Source organism: Bidens hawaiensis, unplaced genomic scaffold (genome assembly GCF_021521415.1).
Source record: "Bidens hawaiensis isolate Kalapana, Puna unplaced genomic scaffold, B.hawaiensis_p1.1 tig00419450_1, whole genome shotgun sequence".
NCBI lineage: Eukaryota > Viridiplantae > Streptophyta > Magnoliopsida > Asterales > Asteraceae > Bidens > Bidens hawaiensis.
Window position 1 is genome coordinate 35,813 of NW_027504866.1, and position 21,387 is coordinate 57,199.

General features: G+C 34.8%; 1 pseudogene across 1 annotated transcript; it reads right to left on the reverse strand.

Moving 5' to 3' along the window:
- Positions 1 to 10,156: 10,156 nt before the first annotated feature.
- On the reverse strand, positions 10,157 to 21,310 carry LOC143608912 (uncharacterized; annotated as a pseudogene). Its single transcript, XR_013149348.1, has 5 exons — positions 20,964 to 21,310; positions 20,096 to 20,224; positions 11,919 to 12,083; positions 10,970 to 11,275; positions 10,157 to 10,302 (listed from the first exon to the last, which is right to left on the reverse strand). The product of XR_013149348.1 is annotated as an uncharacterized LOC143608912 (transcript).
- Positions 21,311 to 21,387: the final 77 nt, after the last annotated feature.

Below are 21,387 nucleotides of genomic sequence, written 5' to 3' on the forward strand. Positions count from 1 at the left end.
ACCGCAACCTATCCGTGCGCAGCCATTTAGGACCCAACCAGCCCGACAACAAAACCAACAAGGAAACCAAACGGCGACCACCAGCCGTGCTTGCTATGAATGCGGCAGCACGGATCACTTCAAGAGGCACTGTCCGAAGCTGAACCAGGGAGGAAACGGGAGACAAACCATGGGTCAAGCTTCGTCGTCCAATCCGGCGAGAGGCCGAGCATTCGTGATGGGGGCGAGCGAAGCACGCCAGGACCCTAGCGTAGTGACAGGTACTTTCCTCGTCTCTGATCATTACGCCTCTGTATTATTCGATACGGGCGCCGATAGAAGTTTTGTCTCCGTTAAGTTTCTATCAATAGCAAACCTTCCAATTGGTAAAACCATAGAACCTTATACCATAGAAGTCGCTAACGGTAAAACCATGATAGTTAATCAAATAGTTCGGAATTGCCCTTTTATTCTGAACGAACAATCCTTCCTGATTGACTTGTTACCGGTAGAATTGGGTAGTTTTGACGTGATAGTGGGAATGGATTGGTTAGCACGTAACAAAGTAGAAATAAACTGTGAAAAGAAAATCGTCAAGATCCGGGTGTCGGATGACGAAGAGGTATTAGTGCAAGGAGAAAAGTCAGGCACCATGATACCATTTATATCCCACCTCAAGGTGTTAAAATATATACGCCAGGGATGCGTGGCGTATCTAGCAAGCTTGACGGCCACTGATTCTGAGGAGAAACGGGTGGATGATATCCCAGTGGTACGCGAATTTCCACAAGTTTTCCCAGAGGAACTTCCTGGATTACCGCCAACCCGACAGGTCGAATTCAGAATCGATCTATTACCTCAAGCTGGCCCTGTTGCTAAGGCACCCTACCGACTTGCACCATCAGAGATGCAAGAATTATCCAACCAGTTGCAAGAATTGTTGGATAAAGGATTTATACGTCCTAGTTATTCCCCGTGGGGTGCACCTGTACTATTCGTGAAAAAGAAGGACGGGAGCCTTAGAATGTGCATTGATTACAGGGAGTTGAACAAGTTAACAATCAAAAATAGGTATCCTCTTCCCCGAATTGATGACCTGTTCGACCAACTGCAAGGTGCGAGCTACTTCTCAAAAATTGACTTAGATCGGGATACCATCAGGTTAGAATTCAGGAGGAGGATATCCCAAAAACCGCATTCCGGACTCGCTACGGCCATTACGAGTTCTTAGTTATGCCTTTCGGGCTAACAAATGCGCCAGCAGTGTTCATGGATCTCATGAATCGAGTCTGTAAACCCTACCTCGACAAATTCGTCATCGTGTTTATTGACGATATTTTAATATACTCGAAGAGTAAAGAAGAGCACGAGCAACACTTAAGATTAATTTTAGAGCTTCTTAATCAGGAGAAGTTGTATGCAAAATTCTCCAAGTGTAACTTCTGGTTACAAGAAGTCCAATTCCTTGGTCACGTTATAAACCATCAAGGAATACACGTTGATCCGAGTAAGGTGGAAGCAATTAAGAATTGGCAAGCACCTAAATCTCCAAAGGAAATCCACCAATTCTTAGGCTTAGCTGGATACTATCGTCGATTTATAGAGAACTTTTCCAGCATCGCCCAACCTTTAACCCTCCTGACCCAAAAGGATCGAAAGTATGAATGGGGTGAAGAGCAGGAAACGGCATTTCAAACGCTAAAACAAAGATTGTGCCAAGCGCCGATCTTAAGTCTCCCCGATGGAGACGATGGTTTTGTCGTGTATTGTGACGCATCCCGTAGAGGGTTAGGATGCGTGTTGATGCAGAATAATAAGGTCATAGCCTATGCTTCCCGACAGTTAAAAGTACACGAGAAAAATTACACTACTCATGACTTAGAACTGGGAGCGGTTATCTTCGCACTTAAAATCTGGAGACATTATCTCTACGGTACAAAGTGCACCATCTACACCGATCATAAAAGTTTGCAACACATATTCGATCAGAAAGAACTGAATATGAGGCAACGAAGATGGGTCGAGTTGTTAAGCGACTATGACTGTGACATCCGTTATCACCCCGGCAAGGCTAACGTCGTAGTCGATGCCTTGAGTAGGAAAGATCGAGTTAAACCATTGCGTGTGCGAGCGCTGGGGATGATTGTCCAGTCGAACCTTTCGGATTTGATTCGAGTCGCTCAACGTGAGGCGTTGAAAGAGGAACAAATGGAAAACGAGGGACTTTACGGCAATGAGAAGAATTTCGAACAGCGCGAGGACGAAATTCTCTATTTCAAAAATCGGATTTGGATCCCGACCCTCCATGACCTTCGTGAATTAATCATGGACGAAGCGCATAGATCGAAATATTCCATACATCCTGGATCGGATAAGATGTACAAGGATGTGAAGGAATTCTACTGGTGGCCGGGTATGAAAAAGGATATAGCCAAATACGTCGGTAAGTGTACGACGTGTGCGAGAGTTAAGGCGGAGCATCAGAAACCCTCGGGAATGTTACAACAACCGGAAATTCCCGAATGGAAATGGGAGCAAATCACGATGGATTTTGTGACACATCTCCCTAAGACGTCCCGTGGACACGATGCAATTTGGGTAATCGTGGATCGATTAACCAAGTCGGCACATTTTATTCCGATTAGAAATAATTATAACACCGAGAGACTTGAGCAGATTTATATAAATGAAATTGTGTCTCGTCATGGTATACCCATCTCGATCATCTCCGATCGGGATAGCCATTTCACCTCCAATCTTTGGCAAGCTGTCCAAGAAGCGTTGGGAACGCGTATTGATCTAAGCACAGCTTACCACCCTCAGACCGATGGTCAGTCTGAGAGGACCATTCAAACCCTGGAGGATTTGCTTCGTGCGTGCGTACTGGATCTTAAGGGAAATTGGGATCAACATCTCCCACTCGTTGAATTTTCCTATAATAACAGTTACCATAGCAGCATAAAGGCAGCACCTTACGAAGCATTGTATGGGCGGAAGTGCCGATCACCACTCTGCTGGACTGAAGTGGGTGACACACAGGTTATTAGATCAGACCTGGTCCAGGAAACGACCAGCAAAATCCTTGAATTTAGAACAATCTGAAGGCCGCGCGGGATCGGCAGAAGAGTTATGCCGATACCCGTATAAAACCGTTGTCATTTGAGAAAGGTGATAAGGTGTATTTGAAAGTATCACCGTGGAAGGGTGTGGTTAGATTTGGCAAGGCGGGGAAGTTAGCCCCGAGATATATTGGACCATTCGATATTACTGCAAAAATCGGTCCCGTAGCTTACCGATTAGAACTACCCGATGAATTAAGTGCAGTTCACAACGTGTTTCACGTATCGAATTTGAAAAGGTGTCTGTCGGATGAGACATCGGTATTACCTCTAGAGGGTGTCCAATTAAACGATAAGCTTAATTTCGTAGAGGAACCCATAGAAATTGTAGACGGGAAAATCAAGCAACTTAGACACAATAAAATTTCGTTGGTCAAAGTTAGATGGAATTCGCAACGAGGCCCAGAATATACTTGGGAACGAAAAGACGAATTTCGAAAGAAATACCCCTACCTGTTTCCTCAAAAGGAAGTAATCGACGCGTAAAATTTCGAGGACGAAATTTTTGTTACGGGGGGAGAATGTAACGATTCCGGCAAATTCAGGTATACCCTAGCCGGTATATACTATTTATGTGTTATTTAATATGGAATATATGAATTATAATGAATTTATACAAGTATGAATGATTCACAGTACGAATTATACTCGATTATACGGCTAATCGTATTGGAATTACGATTAACCGATGAACGGTTATTGAAACCCGAACGAATCGGGGATTACGTTATAGACGAAATATATGATGTTTAGTAATGTTTACGAAGCATTAAAGCTTCGGGATAAGTGAATTATAGCACGGAAAAAGAATTTCGATTTAATGGTACGTCGGTACGTTAAACGAAACCTTTAATACCAAACCAAGCAAGAGATGATCAATCAAGCCTAAAAAGATGTGCAGTCATTAATAATATGATGTTTTAAGTCAATAAATGTCATGGTTTAAGTTTTTAAAGTTTTTAAATCGGTTTTATATAAATTTCATTTTTAAGCCGAAATACGACCGTTTTAGCCTCGTTTTAAGCCGAATTAAACGTTTAACCGAAAAATGAACTGAACCAGATTATCCAAAACATTATCCGGATTACACAATCCGAATGTGTGGCCAAGATTGGAGGTGTGGGCCCCACCCCCACACCTTATGAAGACCGATCGGTCTTGTTAAGGCATTAGCCTTCATTTTTTCTTTTTTCTCAATCAACCAAACTCAAATTCTCTCAACCCTTCAAACATTCATCCAACTTCCCTTTGATTTATACCAAGAAACGGAGGTAAAGATCGTATTATAGTCGTGTTCATCTTCTTTTCTCGAGTCATTTACAAGAAAATGAGGTTTCAAATGAAAAATGGGTGAGAACCCGAGATGAAACTGATTCTTGCATGATCAAGTGATGTATACAAGTTATACAAGGGATCTTGGTCCAAGAAATGAGTTAAAAGAGTCAAAAACGAATTTTTACGGTTAAAATCTTTGTTTTGATGTCTTAACCGAAACCATGAAAGAAATGGCTTGATTGTGGGTGTAACTTGCTTGGTGTGGTGTTATTGTGCTTGTAGGTGTTATATCTAGTTGCTAGCAAAGGCTAGAAAGCAAGATCTTTGCGATCTAAAGCTAGAAACACAAGGTAGTTCGGTTTTTCGTATGATTTATATGATTTGGATAGATTGTGATAGACTTAGAGTTGGGTCATGAAATTTCACAGAGATGATCTACACATGAAAATATGAGATCTATGAAAATTTGGTAATTTTTGGACAAAGGATGAATATTTGGTGAATTTAATGCTCGGTTTTGGCTAAAAATGATGAAAAATAGTTAAACATCATGAAAAATTCTGGAAAATTCCAGATAAGCTTTTTATAACATATAAAAGTCACACACAAAATTTCAGATCCGTTGGAGAAGTCTAAGTAGGCTTTTCGGTAAAACGAGTTCTAGGGTTTTCTAGCTCGGTTTTGGTGAAAATGGCATGAAAAATGAGATTTTGGTTCTGGAAAAATTACAGGGAACTACGTGGATGACAGGGGTCATCCCAGAAAAATTTGGGATTTGGTCGTTTGGTATTTTCGATATATTTGGTGTTTAAACGACGTTTAAAAATAGATAAATAAATGTTAAATATAAAAATTAATTCTGGAAATATTTTTATAAAATTCCTTACTGTCAAAAAGTGATTTGTGCAAAATTTCAAGATCCGAGACTAAACGGATAATTATTTGTGCTAAAAAGAACATAAAAACAAACTTTTAAAGCTTAAAACGCGTAAACCGGCAAAGTTCGCCTAAGCGAGTTGACTGGTGTATAAAAACCTTAAAAATGAACTATTTTCATGAAACTAAGTTAATCAAGTAAAAATAAATCATCCGAAAATAATTAGGATGATTTGGGTATTTTTATCCGAAATAACAGTTTCCAGCACCCTAGAGACGGAAACGGGTCCCGCGGGCAAACGGGGCGTCTAAACCGAGCTCTAAATTCACGGTTTTAACTAAAATATCAGTCAAACACTATTTTCGGGTCGTGTGTGACCAAACTCATTTTTGAAACATAAAAAAAACGGATAACCGTGCTAGGCACGCAAAACGGGGAAAACATAATAATAATAATTTTGACGGTTAAACTCTAAGAAATATCACAATCTGACTCCTGAGAAGTGTCTCTGGGTTAACATTTTCCCCGGATCGAGTACAGTACTGGGTTAACAGTGTCCCCAGATGTACCGGTTGACACGGATTTAATTTATGGAAATTGTATAGTAACGACTTAGGTATCATATTACAGATTCAGGCTCATAGTTGTTCACTGTACTACATACTGACTCACGAGAAGGTGAGTTTCACGAGCCCCTTTTTACTGAACTGTTTTAAATATTTTCCCGGGGCGGAAAGCATGTTTCTATCAAAATGTTTAAGTACATGTTGATCGCATGGAAATGAATGTATTTATATAATGTTTATTGTACGGGAATCGTACGGTAATGTATTAAGATGGTAATTGTCTGAGTTGCTAACATTGTAAGGCCTGAAACAGTGTTCTGGGTTAACAGTGTCCCCAGAGGTTATTAAAGGGGTTTCTGGGTTAACAGTGTCCCCAGAGGGTATTAAATGTGTTTCTGGGTTAACAGTGTCCCCAGAGATTATTAGATGTGTTTCTGGGTTAACAGTGTCCCCAGAGGTTATTAAATGTGTTTCTGGGTTAACAGTGTCCCCAGAGGTTATTGGATGTGTCTCTGGGTTAACAGAGGTTTCACTTGTGGGCTCAGCATAATTTCATCGCTAATATATGATTACTATAATGATTTGTCATGGTTTATTTAAATTAGTGAAACTCACCAACTATTCATAGTTGACCCGTTTTCTTTACATGCTTTCTAGGTACTCCCAAACTGGAATAATTGAGACGTGCTTGATGATGCGTGCTTTTGTGGAGGCTTAGTGATCTTTATTTTGTATTGAATATGTTAACGTATTATCGGTAAAACTTATGTGTTAACGCCTAGATGATAACGAAACTCGGAACAATGTATTGCGATGTAAATTAATGTAGTGGTGTTTTCTTTATAAGCAATGCTGTTGATATCATATGCGTCTGTTGCATCCCGTTTACGTTTCCGCTGCGGTTACGGGGTGTTACAGTTTGCAAGAACACTAGTACGGGTGCAAAAAACAGCGTGAAAACGAGTGTTCTTCAGCCCATTTTTGTAAAATAAGAAAAACGTACTGACTCGTTGTAAAAATCCAAAATATTTTCATGAATTGATTAAAACGTGTCATATAAGTGTTCTATAAGTCTTTTCGTCTTGAAGGATCCTACAATGCTCGTTTTGATGTTAACAATTGCGTTTAAACTCCTATAGTGTCGTTAAACGAAACCTTTTTCGTTGAAATGGTTTTATACGTACTGGGGTCTTAATATCAACATGTTAACCACTATAATGTATATATCACTCATATATAACCCCTCAGAATATACACGGGTCATAATAAGTATCGGTCGGTTACTCGTTTAATCACTACGAATTAACCAATTTATCGTTTACTCGCTACATAGTGAATAAGGTATACCTCGTTTTGACACGAATGTCAAAATTATAAACCAAGATGATACTAAGGAAGTTTAGCCACTAATAGACATAATGATAATTATCAAAGTAATATATACAAACATGATCAGATTGAAACAATCTAACCAATTTGGATGACTAATCTTTTATGCTAATGACTTCTCTCAAAAGCTTAATCTCCTTAATATTTAAGGGTTGGATGGATGGGATTGATTCCCTTATTAATAGTGGTGAAAGGAAGTGGTTAGAGAGTATTGAATGCTCCTCAAGGGGTGTTCCAGTCCATTAAATGATGGAGGAGAGCATTCAATTTATAGGTTGATCAGACCCTCAAGGCACGGCCGTGTTAAGCAAGGCATGACTATGTTGCCATTTTTGTCCTGCTTCATTAATTGTCCATGTCAGATCGTTCAACTTAAGGGTAACACAGTTGTGTTAAGCAAGGCACGGTTGTGTTAAGTTCCACAATAGTCCAAACTTCTCATGTTTTGTCCTTTAATTTTGTACTGAAGGCATGGCCGTGTTATAGGAAGGCATGGCCATGTTTTGCTTCGGAACCTTCTATTTTGTATTTTCTTATTGCTTTAGATAACATGGGGTGTGTCTTGGTTAACATGGTCTTGTCTTGATTTCCTGATTTTTGTCTTTACTTCGTATGCTCTAGGCATGGTCATGTCTTGATTCACCATGGAGTGTGTTGAGTTAGTTTTACTGTTTATCTCCGTTTTTTCTTCATATTTCAGCTTGTTTCTTTCTTAGGGCTATAGTTACCTACCAATAGAAGTTATAAACATTAATGGTTATTTATTCTAACATAGTTTCCGAAATTACGCTTATTTGGAGATATTTTTGTGCTGAAAATATGTATTTCTTATACATCATGGATCGCCCTCTCTTTTTGTTTTGGTCAAATGCTCTATGAACTTGGAGAACGTCAAGCTATAGGTAAATAGTAATCTATCGTGTATCTTATTTATTTTGATGATGATGCCAAATTTCACTAACACGAAACTTTTGATGTAGCTTGATGCAGATTGGTATATTTACATAGAGTGCAATGTGTTTGAAAAATGTTCTGTTGAGGTGGAAGAACTATCAGATTTTTGTCTTTTTGTCTAGAACATCTGAAAGAATTAGAGATGGCACGAAAGATTCACCGATACTAAGCCTATAATGGAGTTTGTGAAATTTATTTTGGCTAGGTCACCTAAACTGAAGAAGGTGATATTGGGAACCTGGATGGATAAGACTGAAGAGTTGGAGATGCTAAAAATACCCTTGCGCGCTCCAAACACATCATCGTCACCAATAAAAATCATTGTTGGCAAGCTTCAAAGGCGAATATGAGATCACTCAACTTTGTTGACAAAGGATGTCACTATGATAATCTTGTATTGATGCTTCATGTTATGTAATTTTTGTTTTGGTTAGTCTTTTTGACTGAAAACTTACCTTATGTTAAATATTCGAAAGTAATTTATGGGACTTGGTTGGGTGATAATTTTCAAGGGTGGGTGGTTATATTTTTGGTTTATCTATAAATCTCCAATTAATCTTTTACCTTTACATTGTGTTCCTAAGTTAACATATGGGAAAAAAGGAAAAGAAAGTAAAAGGAATTAAAGAAAAAAGGTGTTTCAAAGTTTATTTAAAATTGAAAGGAATATAACAGAAAAGAAATGAGGAGGAAAATAATAATGTTTGTTTTCTTTCCAAATTGGAGTGATACAAAGAGAAAGGAAAAGAATAAAGTTACGAGTACCTTATTGCCCTCATCTGTTTATTAAGTCAAAAGTTACAGCCCACATAATTATACCCAACCACATTTCATGAAAATAATGGGACGCTGCATATGGTCATTATAATCAGTTTTGGTTCAATTATTTATTAATCGAATTTTGAGATTGATTTATTGCATTTTCTTTTGGTGACTAGATCATAGACAACCTGACCGGAGAAAAATTGAGGTTTTCGCATCCTAAAGTAGAGAGACTAGTTTGAGATTACAAATGTTGAAGAGCATTACCACACCTAGAGAAACGAGTACTAGAGAAAGAAAAGTAATGTATTTTTTATTTTAATTTTACGTAAGGGTATAATACTAAATTTATAACTTTCTTTCTTTTCCTTCCAACTAGGGAACACATAGAATGCTTACTTTTCTTTCATTTTTGTTAAACTAGGAAACACAAAATGATATCAATTCATTTTCTTTCTTTTCTCTCTTTAAATAAAAATCGGGAACAGAGAGTTAGTGCATGTATAGTTGTTTAATGAATTTTGCAAAGAAAGTAAGTGTTCCTGGAAAATATAAAATCTATTATGTCAAACCATAATTCAATACCAAACCCCAAAATTACTACAGTACATATGTTTTTCTTCGTACATCTCTACCATTCCCTAGTTGTTTCCTTCCACCCTTGACCCTACCACATATGCACCAAGTCTATGTCTCTTTTTAATTTGTTGTTGATATTTGATACCATATAAAATAACATGTTTTCTTTACATCATATGTTTATAACATGGAACACAACTTTATTCAAAATATTATTAAATACTATTGATAAACATAATTTTACATATTTGAAACCGGTTTATTAAATTTTGACCCATCTTAGAGTTAAAGTATATACTTTTTAACTTTTGTTATCACAAATACATCTATTTTGAATAAGGGTCACTCAAATTAATATAGCACAATTAGGTTTAAGAAAATAATATAACGCCATGTGTTGTCAATACACACACGGATGATGAGTGAGGATACCTTGTGCCCGTCCCACGGGTATTTTTTATCGCATGAATCAATAGGCTGATCAACTGTTTGGGAAAGTAGATGCTATAAGCATTAAGACAATAAAAATAGACAAATAACCAATATAACATGTTAAAAACACACAAAACACATAGCCTAGACAAAATAACCAACGAAGCAAGGTGTACATACGGTTCAAAGTGATGTAGTTGAAACGATTGGTTATTCATAGGTGTTCTGGTTAGTATTTGATAATACCCAACTTCTTCAACCAAGGAAGAATATCTTCTAAACCTTCGGTCAAGTTTCTAGGCTTGTAGTTGAGTTCTCTTTTCGCCTTTTCACAAGAATAAGCCCATTGGTGTCTCAGACAGTACACAACCTGTTTCAAAAAGGTTGTAACGTTGCAGACAAACACAAACGTGGCCATTTCAACCCGTTTATACATGCACAAATCAATTCTATAATATTTTAGGAGTGATCATTCATAGTGATCAGGCAATTGGCCATCACTTAGAATATATAACTATTTGACTTGTAAAGACAATCACATGAAAACACAACCTAATGAAAAGACTCCATGTGGACTAACATGTTGAAAATGGTGCGATTTTAGCATTAAAAATCATTTATCAATCAAGTGATGACTCGTCAGCCTTAAACCAAATGTGGCGTGTTTTTGGGCTGAATAGTGATGATACTTTAACCCTGAACCGAAATTGGCACGACTTTGGACTGAAAACAAAATAAGGCGATTACACGTCATCCCTGAAAAATGACACAACTTTGGTAAAAACATAAAAATTACGTGTCCATAATGTTTAACCAATGGGTTTCAACACATTATTTTTTTAGATGTGATCATTTGGTCCTCATCATCGATTTAAATGTTCTTAAATAATATTTCAAAATACAACTTTGTTAATAGTCTTTCTCAAAATGACAATTTAACGTGTCAAAAGTTGACTTGTCCTTTTAATGCTACTTTAACATCGAGGAGATTGATGGAAGATATTGTAAAACCATAGCATGAAAATGGAAATACATACAGGCGGGCTGTTCAGTGGGAGTTTTCCGGTTAATACACAGAACAACACCGATAATTATCCATAAAACTCAACCACAAACAAGGGAAAGTTAATCCAAGATTTTTTTGTGTTGGTGATATCGGCAGCTATATCGAAAACCTGGGTGAATGATGCGTTTTCTCCTGTTAGAAGGTATCGTTGACCCGAATGACCCTTTTCCATAGCTGAAATGTGGCCATTTGCCACATCATCAACATGAGTGAAAGAGAACCGATCGGTTCCGTCACCTATGTAGCCAGGCAAGCGTCCATTAAACCGTTCAATTAGCTGATCATATAAAGCAACACAGAATATTAGACTTTTTGCACCGTAATAACCACTAACATGCATTTGGTTGGTACGGGTTAAGTTGGTTATGACAATGACACTAAATTGAAAAAATAATAATCGGTAAATGCATCGTAGAAAACAGCTGCGACACTCGTATAGCTTATAATAAAAAAATTAACATACTAAAAAAAATGCAACGTATGACCAAAGCGACAAGAAGTCGGTTGGTATTGATTAGCTTTGTTAAACCGCTAAACCTAAACAAAACTTCGCATATTTAACAAAAAAAAAAGTATTACTGGATGACGCAGCACGTGTTGTGCCACCACATGACCAATAGCAGCATTGAACCACAAATATTTATCTTATATATATAATGTCGTGGACTTTGCATGCATGTATGGAGTTTTTTATGGATTGGTAGGTTGTTTAAGAATACTGTGAAGTTATAACAAGTATTACGTACACTTGATCCTAAACAACCTACTAATAAAAAATAAAAGATTGTATGGATGCAAAGATCTAAAATCTTAATTGTGGGTCATCTAGTTGATCAAGACACGCCTAAACATATCAATGTTTTATGTACAACAAAACCGATGTTAAACAAGATACAATTAATTTGGTAAGAAGCTCTTACCGTTCGAGCCAACACATTTCCAGCAGAGATTTTACCAGGTCCGTACATAACTCCGGGACAAACAATCACTATAGGGACACCTTGCTTTGCAGCCTCTAGAGCAACATTATCAGCAATAGTCTTTGATTTCTCGTACTCGGTACAAAACGACTTGGTTGAATGCATCTATCACCAATACAGCTATATTTAGCTTCAATTTTAGTAATTAGAAGTAAAGAATATAAAATATTTTTTCTTAAATCGAATGAACTATTTTCTCTTTTTATTTGATTGCTTATTATAACTTAAAAAGTTATACAAGACCATGTGTGGTCGTAGAGGACACAACCCCCAAACCATCTTCTACATTAGCCATAATAATCATTGGCCCCGTCTCTTTTCTAACAAGCGTTTTGTATAAAACGCTCAGAGATTTTTTGAAGCCCAGAACGTCACGGGGGCAGTATACCCGGGGGCATTTTTGGGCTTTTTCCCATACCACAACACCCTATTACGTTGGGTATAAATATAATATTTCCAAATAAAAGCTATTTATAATTATAACTTCATAAATATATTAGGTTAATATGAAAATTGTTTAATTTGAATTGTGTATTCTAACTTTTGTGCCTCATGGTCAAGGATTAAGGAATACTTAAGAGTTAATTATAATTTGTTTCGTGATTATAGACGAGTATGTTATTAAGCCAGACACATATTGTTTACCTAAAGTTGATCTCATACCCGTTTACTTTACCCATTTCCATGGTTGTAAAAATATCGAGTAAGCGTTGATTAATCTCATGTTAATCGCTATAAGCTGTATCCACCGACTAGTCACCGATTAATCATTATTTAGTCAAGATCAAACAAACTTGAAAAGTATATATGAAAGATTACATATAAATTCTAATCCCGGTTAATCGTTGATCCCTACTTCACCAATTAACTAGCACCTAGAGATTTCTAGAATAATGTGGTTGTAAAACAAACATTCTTGTGTATGAAAATAGTTTTCATAATACTGTAGACGTGTATATATACCTCATACATGTGAGGAATCATATGAAATAATGATAACATACCTTACCTATTATAATAATGAAAATAACTGAAAAAACATGTCATTTGAAGATTTATTTTTAGTCTAATTTTTTCGCTCAAACTATTCTTTTATGTTTAATTAAAACATATTTATGTCAGTATGATCAAAATACATCAATACATTTTTTTAATCCAATAACTAATTACTTAAATTAGAGATATTAAAAATATACGGGTATTTATATCAATGTAATTAAAATATTTATATATTTAATAAAATCATATTAACATTTTTTTTATTAAATCAACTAGATTTAGAGCCCGTGTAACATACGGGATGATCCAAACAATAAAGTTACAAATAAAGCAAATAAGTACATAATATATATGAAAAAATTTATTCCACCTATGCTTGTATCTATACTATGTGTACATAAACTGATTTTTTTTATATCACAAAATGATCTTTTAAAAAAAATGAACTTAATAAAAAAATATATAGTGCTGGTGTAAAATCATACTCGAGAACGTTCCATCTATTATAAATTTTATTCTTAGTATCATATATATGTATAACTGAAAGAATATTAGTTATGAACCAATTTCGTAGAAGACTTCTCATACAATAATAGTTCTGAGTTACACCATGAAAAAGATTTTGATAAGTTGGACGGGACTTCTCGACTTTGCCATAATGACGACACATAAAAATAACACGTTAACCCGTTCAATTTTATGAATGTTTTGCTTCACTTGAGCGTAATTTTGCATGACATGTTTCACATACAACATTCTGGTCATTATTGAAGGAAAAGTCAATGTTGACACAAATGTTTCAAGTTAGATAAAAGTTAGAAAGCATTGATTGGCTTGGATGGGGCATGTCAGAAGTGTTCACCGTCTTTTTTTAAATTTTAATAGTCGTGGGGAAAATAGTCAATTTCCAAATTCCGAATCTTTTTATTGTTTTCAAATTTGTTTTTGAAAATAAATTCGAAACCCAAACCAAGTTTAAAATTCTAACTTTGATTTGTTTGGCATTCTCAAGTCAAAACTAAATTTGAATCCATAACAGACAATAAATCTATTTACATTCTCAAAATTTTAAAATTACTCAGGTTACCCCTTTTTGACTCATAACAAATTTTGAACCAAATGTAGTTAACATGTACCAAACAATCTATCTACCAACTTTTGACCCGTAACAATCAAATTTAAGTTAAAAAAACCAAAACAATCATTGATAAAAAAACCAAGAAACTAAATATGTTAAACTTTATTACATATTAAAGTGATTTGTATATACCATCCTTACGTTTTAACATATATTAGTTTAATAAATTAACCGCAAAAATAAATTGGTAGATTTAGAGCATACATTTATAATTTATACGTTTATATGAAAAGTTACAACAAAAAAAATAATAGATAAATGGATTGATTTTAAATAAAATGGATTAAGTGTTAAGCATATATTTCTAATTTAACGATTAAAAAAACTGTTTCACAAACTGAAAGCGTATTTGAGTTTTTTTTATTATTATTTACAATCTTCAATAATATACATAGTATAATATGTTAATGATAACATTTAAAATTATATTCTTTTCAATCTTTAACAAACACAGTTTGTTGTTGATTTTTTGATTTCACCGAATATATTTTGGAATATAATCTAACAATGTATAATAGTATAATATGTAAATATTTACTTTTATAAAAATGTAAAGATATAATATAATTAGACTTTAAATGAGAGTGAATAATTTAATCATATTATATATATAATTGGTTATGTTATAATAGGAAGTATGATTTTTTTAGAAATGATAATAAGTAATCCAGTGCATTGATTTTGAACATGGATGTTTGAGATTAATTTATGGGTGAAATCAAGTGTTAATTAAGAGGAAGAGTATATAGGAATAACAAATTTGTTAACTATCTTCCCACACATGAAAAACACATGTCAATTCTTTCGTCATTTAAAAACGTCCATAACTTTGTATACGATATTTTTTTAGAAAACAATATCATCATAATAGCGAATGGTTTTTTATCTTTTATATGAGTATCATATAATTATATATAAAAATAATAAAAAAATTAGTGGGTATTTTATATATTGTGTTATTGGTTATGCTAATTGTGTTTTACTAAATTGTGTTGAGTGTGTTTTATTATTATGTTCTTTTGTGTTTTAACATGATGTTTCTTGGGTTTTGTACTGTGTTTTTTTTTTTCATTTTGCTAAATTTTTTTTTATGTTTTAGGTGTTTTTTAAATTATGTTTTTATGATTGTGTATTGTGTTGTCTCTTAAGAAAAAACACAATCCGTGATTCTCAATCTCGAACAAGCTAATCACCAAAAACTCTCTTTTGCCTCAATTTTTTTTTTATTAACTTAGTCTCCTTTTATATTTCATAGAAACATCCAAACGATTTACAATGAAGTGGCAGGTAAGCGAGCAACAAGCTGCGCCGCAACCCCCTTTTGGATAGAACAAAGTTGATACACAATTTACAAAAAGACCTAAGGGGCTATATACTCAGTGAGCTGAATTGTGTTTTCCTTTTTTGTATTTTTATTCATTATGTTTTTCTCTTTGTTTTATTGTATTTTTCATAAACTACAACACCCAAATTTCATTACATTTTGAATCTCAAATCTCTATCATTCTACAAATTACAATTCAGTTCACAAACGGGGAAGCAAACAAAGTCAATGCACCCACCATCAAAATAAATTCAACCGTTTTGAAACGAGATCGTTGTGGGTCAGATGGTGGGCGTAAGTGATTGAGGCGGAGAGAAGGAGGTGGTGCGCTATTTCATCGAGAAGGAGGTGCCTTTTCCGTCGAACAAAAGGTGGGTGCGGCGGAGGAGACGGAGTGGACGGTTGTGGTGTTGCCGGAGATGGATGACATTGAAGCTCTATGGAAGATGAAACATGATTATGAGTATTGATTGATAAAATCAATTTAAAAAATAAGATGGACAGCCTCGTTAGGAATATCAAACTTCTTATTTGAACCTAGCCTTAGATACAATATAAATTGAGTGTAAAATTGAAAGTAAATAATTATTGTTCTATGACAAAGTTATTAGTTTATGAGGGAAAAGAGTTGTGAATTTAGCTGCAAAGTGACGCGTGTCTATAATTATTTTCTTTTAATAGAATAGGTAGATTTATGTGTACTTTTGAGTGTAAGAAATAAATGTGGCAAATTTCAATTAACGATATTTATATGTCTAAGACCCTCCATAGCAGAGCGCCATGGAGGCCCAAAGAGCTGGGAAGACCCCCTCGGGGCGCTATGTGCGCTTTGCAGGGAGGCGTACCCTACACAGCGCTGGATGGGGGAGGAAAGGAGGAAGATGATTGGCTGCTTTATTTTACTTTTCTTTTTAATATAAAAAATAATAATACAATATTAATAAGAAAGATTTGAATGGGCTCCATCCACTACACCCCTTTTGGCCAAAAAGCCTATTTGCTGACGGGGCACCACATGTCGCACAACGCCCACAAAGGGGCTCCATCCACTACACATGGCCTTATATTAGACAAACGTAGTGGGGCGTCATGGCCCTCGAAAGAGCCCCAAAGCGCCAGGAACAATATTGTTTGTATTCATATTTGTATTCGTTTATTATGTAAACCGACCCGTTTTGTAAACCGAAGCTTATAATATAATCAAAATGATAGATTTTATGTTACAATATTGTTTCACACTTGTTGGGTCTTGAAAACATCCTTTTCAGTCTTTAAAACGCGTAAAAATCACTTAAAACGAACTTCGGGGACCATTTCTGCCAATTTTGAAAAATTAAAATAATCTGTCAGCACCCCGTCGCGCTACGCGACGGGGGAGGGGGTTTATGGTCACGCGGCGTGAGCGGCGTCAGATCAGCAAACTCGTTTTTTTGTTGTTTTGTGTTTGTTTTTTATCATTTTTGCATGAAACCTCTTGTGTTTAACACTCATATTTGACCACCAACATTACCCTATATATACCCCCCCCCCATTTTCCTTCATTTTCCCCTGCTACAACTCCAAAAACTCTCAATTATCAAAGATCCAAGGTTGTTTATTTATGTGTTCTTGAAGGTTTGACTTTCAAAAGTCAAACTGAGTTTAATCTTTCATTCTAATTAGCTTATGTAGTCTTATTAATACTTGTTTATAGTGGTACAACATATATATATATATAATATAATACCCCTTGTTACCTTTGGTAGTTACTTCTCCGATTCCGGTCGGTGAGGTTTCGGACCTTGTAAGGCAAGGCTTCATGGAGGACTTCGTGTCCTTGATATATATATATATATATATATATATATATATATATATATATACTTAATATAACTTGTTTATACATACTATTCATGCTTAACTTCTGCTCATTTTGGTTTATTTACAAGTTCCATGGTTATGGATTCTAAGAGTCTATGCTTCGGTTTAACCGTAAATAGCTCAAGACCGTAAATCGAACTTTTGTTTAAAGACTTTGTTGTTAACTTTTTTGTTGTAAAACTTAAGTATTTTCATTTGTACATTATTATACAAGTTCTTGGTTATTTGGGCATGTGGAAACCATCAAGGAACGTATTGTGGGATGGAAACTGAACCAATCAGATTTTTACTAGCTTATGACACACAAGTGTGTTTTTAGCTATCATGACTTGTATATTTCTTTAAAAATAGTTTACAAACTGATTTTAATTATTTTCTTAAGTACTTGGAAATGTTGGATCTAAGTTGATCTCATAACATAGTTTGGACCGACAAACCGAACACTCGCTTAACGTGCGTTTTTAGTTCTAAAACAATAGAACTACATACTTGGTTAAGTCTTAATAAGTTTTATTGAGTTATCTCATAACATTCGTTATTTTGAAAAGTTGACTTTGGGTTTGACCAATTATCAAGACCCGAACCAACAACCCGAACACTCGTTAAAGACCCGTTTTAGTATCATTATCCCAAAGGAACTTTCACTTTAGCATTTTTTCCACCTTATTACTTAACATAGGTTAAGTAAATATTAAGGTTAGATACATTAACCCGGTTTCGAGCAAACTTACATTTTTAAAGGGTTATTATTATAAATTCTTAAATAATTACATTTTAAACCTTGAATTTTATTTATTTACTTTTCGCAACAATTATTTTATTTAAAGATCTTCAAGACAACCTTTCTAAATTCAAGACTTTATTTTATTTAGGCTTCATACCTTAAACTCGTCATTCTGGCAAATCTCCAAATTAACATCTTTCAAGTTATTACTTGAACGTGAGTACTTCATACCCCGTTTTCCATCTTTTGTTTTGGGGGTGACATTTCATCTTATCTAAACTAAATGTTTTATACTTGGGTCTTAAACCACAAACATTATTGTATACTTTACTTAAATAAATGCTCGATTTGGTGTTCTATGATTATATGCCTATGTGTTTATCGCTTTTGGTTGGTTGATCTATAAATCCTAGAATATTTGGCATCCCCTTATAGCAAGGTGTCGTTAACGTAATGCAATTAATGATAACTATAATATCCTAGACTATTTGGCATCCCCTCATAGCAAGGTGTCGCTAACGTAATTCTATAGCGATTTTATCTATTTATCCAAGTTATTGTTTTTATTTATTGTTTCGTATACAAGTTTTGTGGCTTTTCTTATTATATACTTACATGCTCAAACTTATTAATTGCTTACCAACCTTTGTGTTGATAAACTTTATTTTATGAAATGTTAGAGGTTTGCATCTAGATTGATTATGGAGTTTGGAGAAGAAAACGTCACAAATACCTCTATGATATTAGCAAAAATGAACAATATTTGATTTGCTATATTTTGTTATATGTTGTTTTATTTGACTGTGAATGTTGTTATGTGACATTTTCGATGTTGTGAAATGAAATGAGTTTGTTAAATATTGTCGCTTTAAATAGTGTCATGCGCTTATGAGCAATTCCGCCGCCTTTGGTCGGGGTGTGACACTATGGGTGCTTTGCAGGGAGGCGTACCCTACACAGCGCTGGATGGGGGAGGAAAGGAGGAAGATGATTGGTTGCTTTATTTTCCTTTTCTTTTTAATATAAAAAATAATAATATAATAATAATAAGAAAGATTTGAATGAGCTCCATCCACTGCACCACTTTTAGCCAAAAGCCTATTTGCTGGTGGGGCACCACATATCGCACAACGCCCACAAAGGGGCTCCATCCACTACAAATGGCCTTATATTAGACAAACGTAGTGGGCGTCATGGCCCTCGAAAGAGCCCCAAAACGCTAGTAACACCGCCCCCGGGGGCGTTTTGGAGGGGGAGAGTGTTGCATACACAACGCCGGGTGGGGGAAGGTGGGGGGAAATGATGGAATGTGATTGGTGGGTTAGTTTTTTGTTTATTTTGATGATAAAATATAATGATAAAATAATAATATAATAATTATTTGAATGAGCCTCATCCACTACACCCATTTTAACCAAAAAGCCCATATGCTGATGTGGCGCCACATATCGCACAACACTCACAAAGGGGCTCCATTCACTACACATGGTCTTATAAAGACAAGAATGAATTATTATGATGAATAACAATTTTATTCTGACATATTCATTAAACCTCCACAGATGTATTGAGTTTTCAACCATCTTTTTTGAAATTATAATAAAAAAAAACGTGTTTTGTTCATGCTAAATTTATATATAACGCTCTTTTTTATAGCATTCATAATTAAACATTTTATCAGCATTTGCTATAATTCGTTATTCCATTAAAATATAAAATTACAACTTATAAAATCACTAATTACATCTTCTTCATGATTATGAATAAATTGTGCGAGAATACATCACGCATTTGTATGAATATTCTATTAGAAAATATAATTTAAACTTATAAAGCCATTTAATTTAATAAATTATATAGATTTTTTAATTTAATAATTTAATTTTTATAACTTAATTATATTTCTTTTAAAATCTCGTGCATCACATGGGTGCTAAAACTAGTAAGAATAATATATTACTAATCCATATAAAATGATAGTACTTAAGTTGTATATATAGTAAAACACATGTAATAAGACACAAGTTACATAATGAAGAACAAAATATGATTTCAAAGAAGTTAGTACTTACTTGACTCTCATCAGCAACATATCGATCAGTAGACCCTAAAGCAAAAAACGACGACGTGTAAACGATCTTCTGTATCGTACTCGTCTCCTTAAACGCTCGGAGCACGTTCTTCAACCCTCCGACATTAACCTATTCAATCCAAACACAAATCTTATACACTTAAAGTCACATTGACTTCATTTTCAAAACATTGTATTCAGTGTCATTCTATTTTGATGTAAAAGAATATATATAATGAATGTTAACGTACAAATGAAATTAACGTGATAATTAAGTAGAGTAATTATATATACAAGTAGAGTAATTATGTAATTACATCATAGAGTAATTATGTAATTACTCTATGATGTAATTACATAATTACTCTACTTGTATATATAATTACTCTATTCTCACGTTTATCACGTTAATTTAATATGTATTTGATCCAAACCCTATATATATAATACTAGTTTATATCCCCCGTGTTACGGGGTTGTTTTCATTTTTCATGCCGAATATTTATATATTTTTTTGAATTTTAATTTTATTTATTGTAAGAAAGTTAATAATATACTTAGGGTTTAATGATGAAAGAGTTTCACAAATAAATGACGTGTTTAACCCGTTTAAAAGCTATCTGGGTTTGGTAAAACCCATGACCCGCTTAATTTTTTTACTATAAAACTGTTTCTTAATATAAAAACTATCTTTTCTTAAAAAAGTAGATATAGGTCTCACCCTATTATAAAACAATTTGATGGCTTGAGAAGATGTAAGAATCAACCAGAGAGTTTAAAGGTTTCGTTTATATATTTTTTAAATTTAGATTTTAGATTCTATATTATAAAAAATGATGAAACCAAACGACCAGCTCGGTATAACTTACCGATAAAAACTTGGAAGGATCCGGTAGCCATGATTCGACGATAGCAGCTGCGTGAAACACTGCATGGCAGCCGGAGCAAGCCGCCAAAAGCGATGGGTAGTCGGTAATGTCACCGTAGACAAGTTCTAAGGGTACGCCTTTAGACGGTGTTGGAAGAGCGGAGATATCGCTGGTGGGACGTACGAATGCCCGGACAGAGTAGCCGTGATGAAGGAGGAAGTGACATAGTCGGCCACCTAAGAAACCTGAAGCACCGGTCACTAATACTTTCATACTTTTTTTTGTGTTGAATTCAGTGAAGATAATTCATTCGTATATATGGAAGTTATCTAGTACTACATCATGGCATTAATGGGAATCCAACTACGTACATAATAAAGATCGAGTTGGGTTGTTGGTTGTGATTAACAAGTTTTGTACTTTG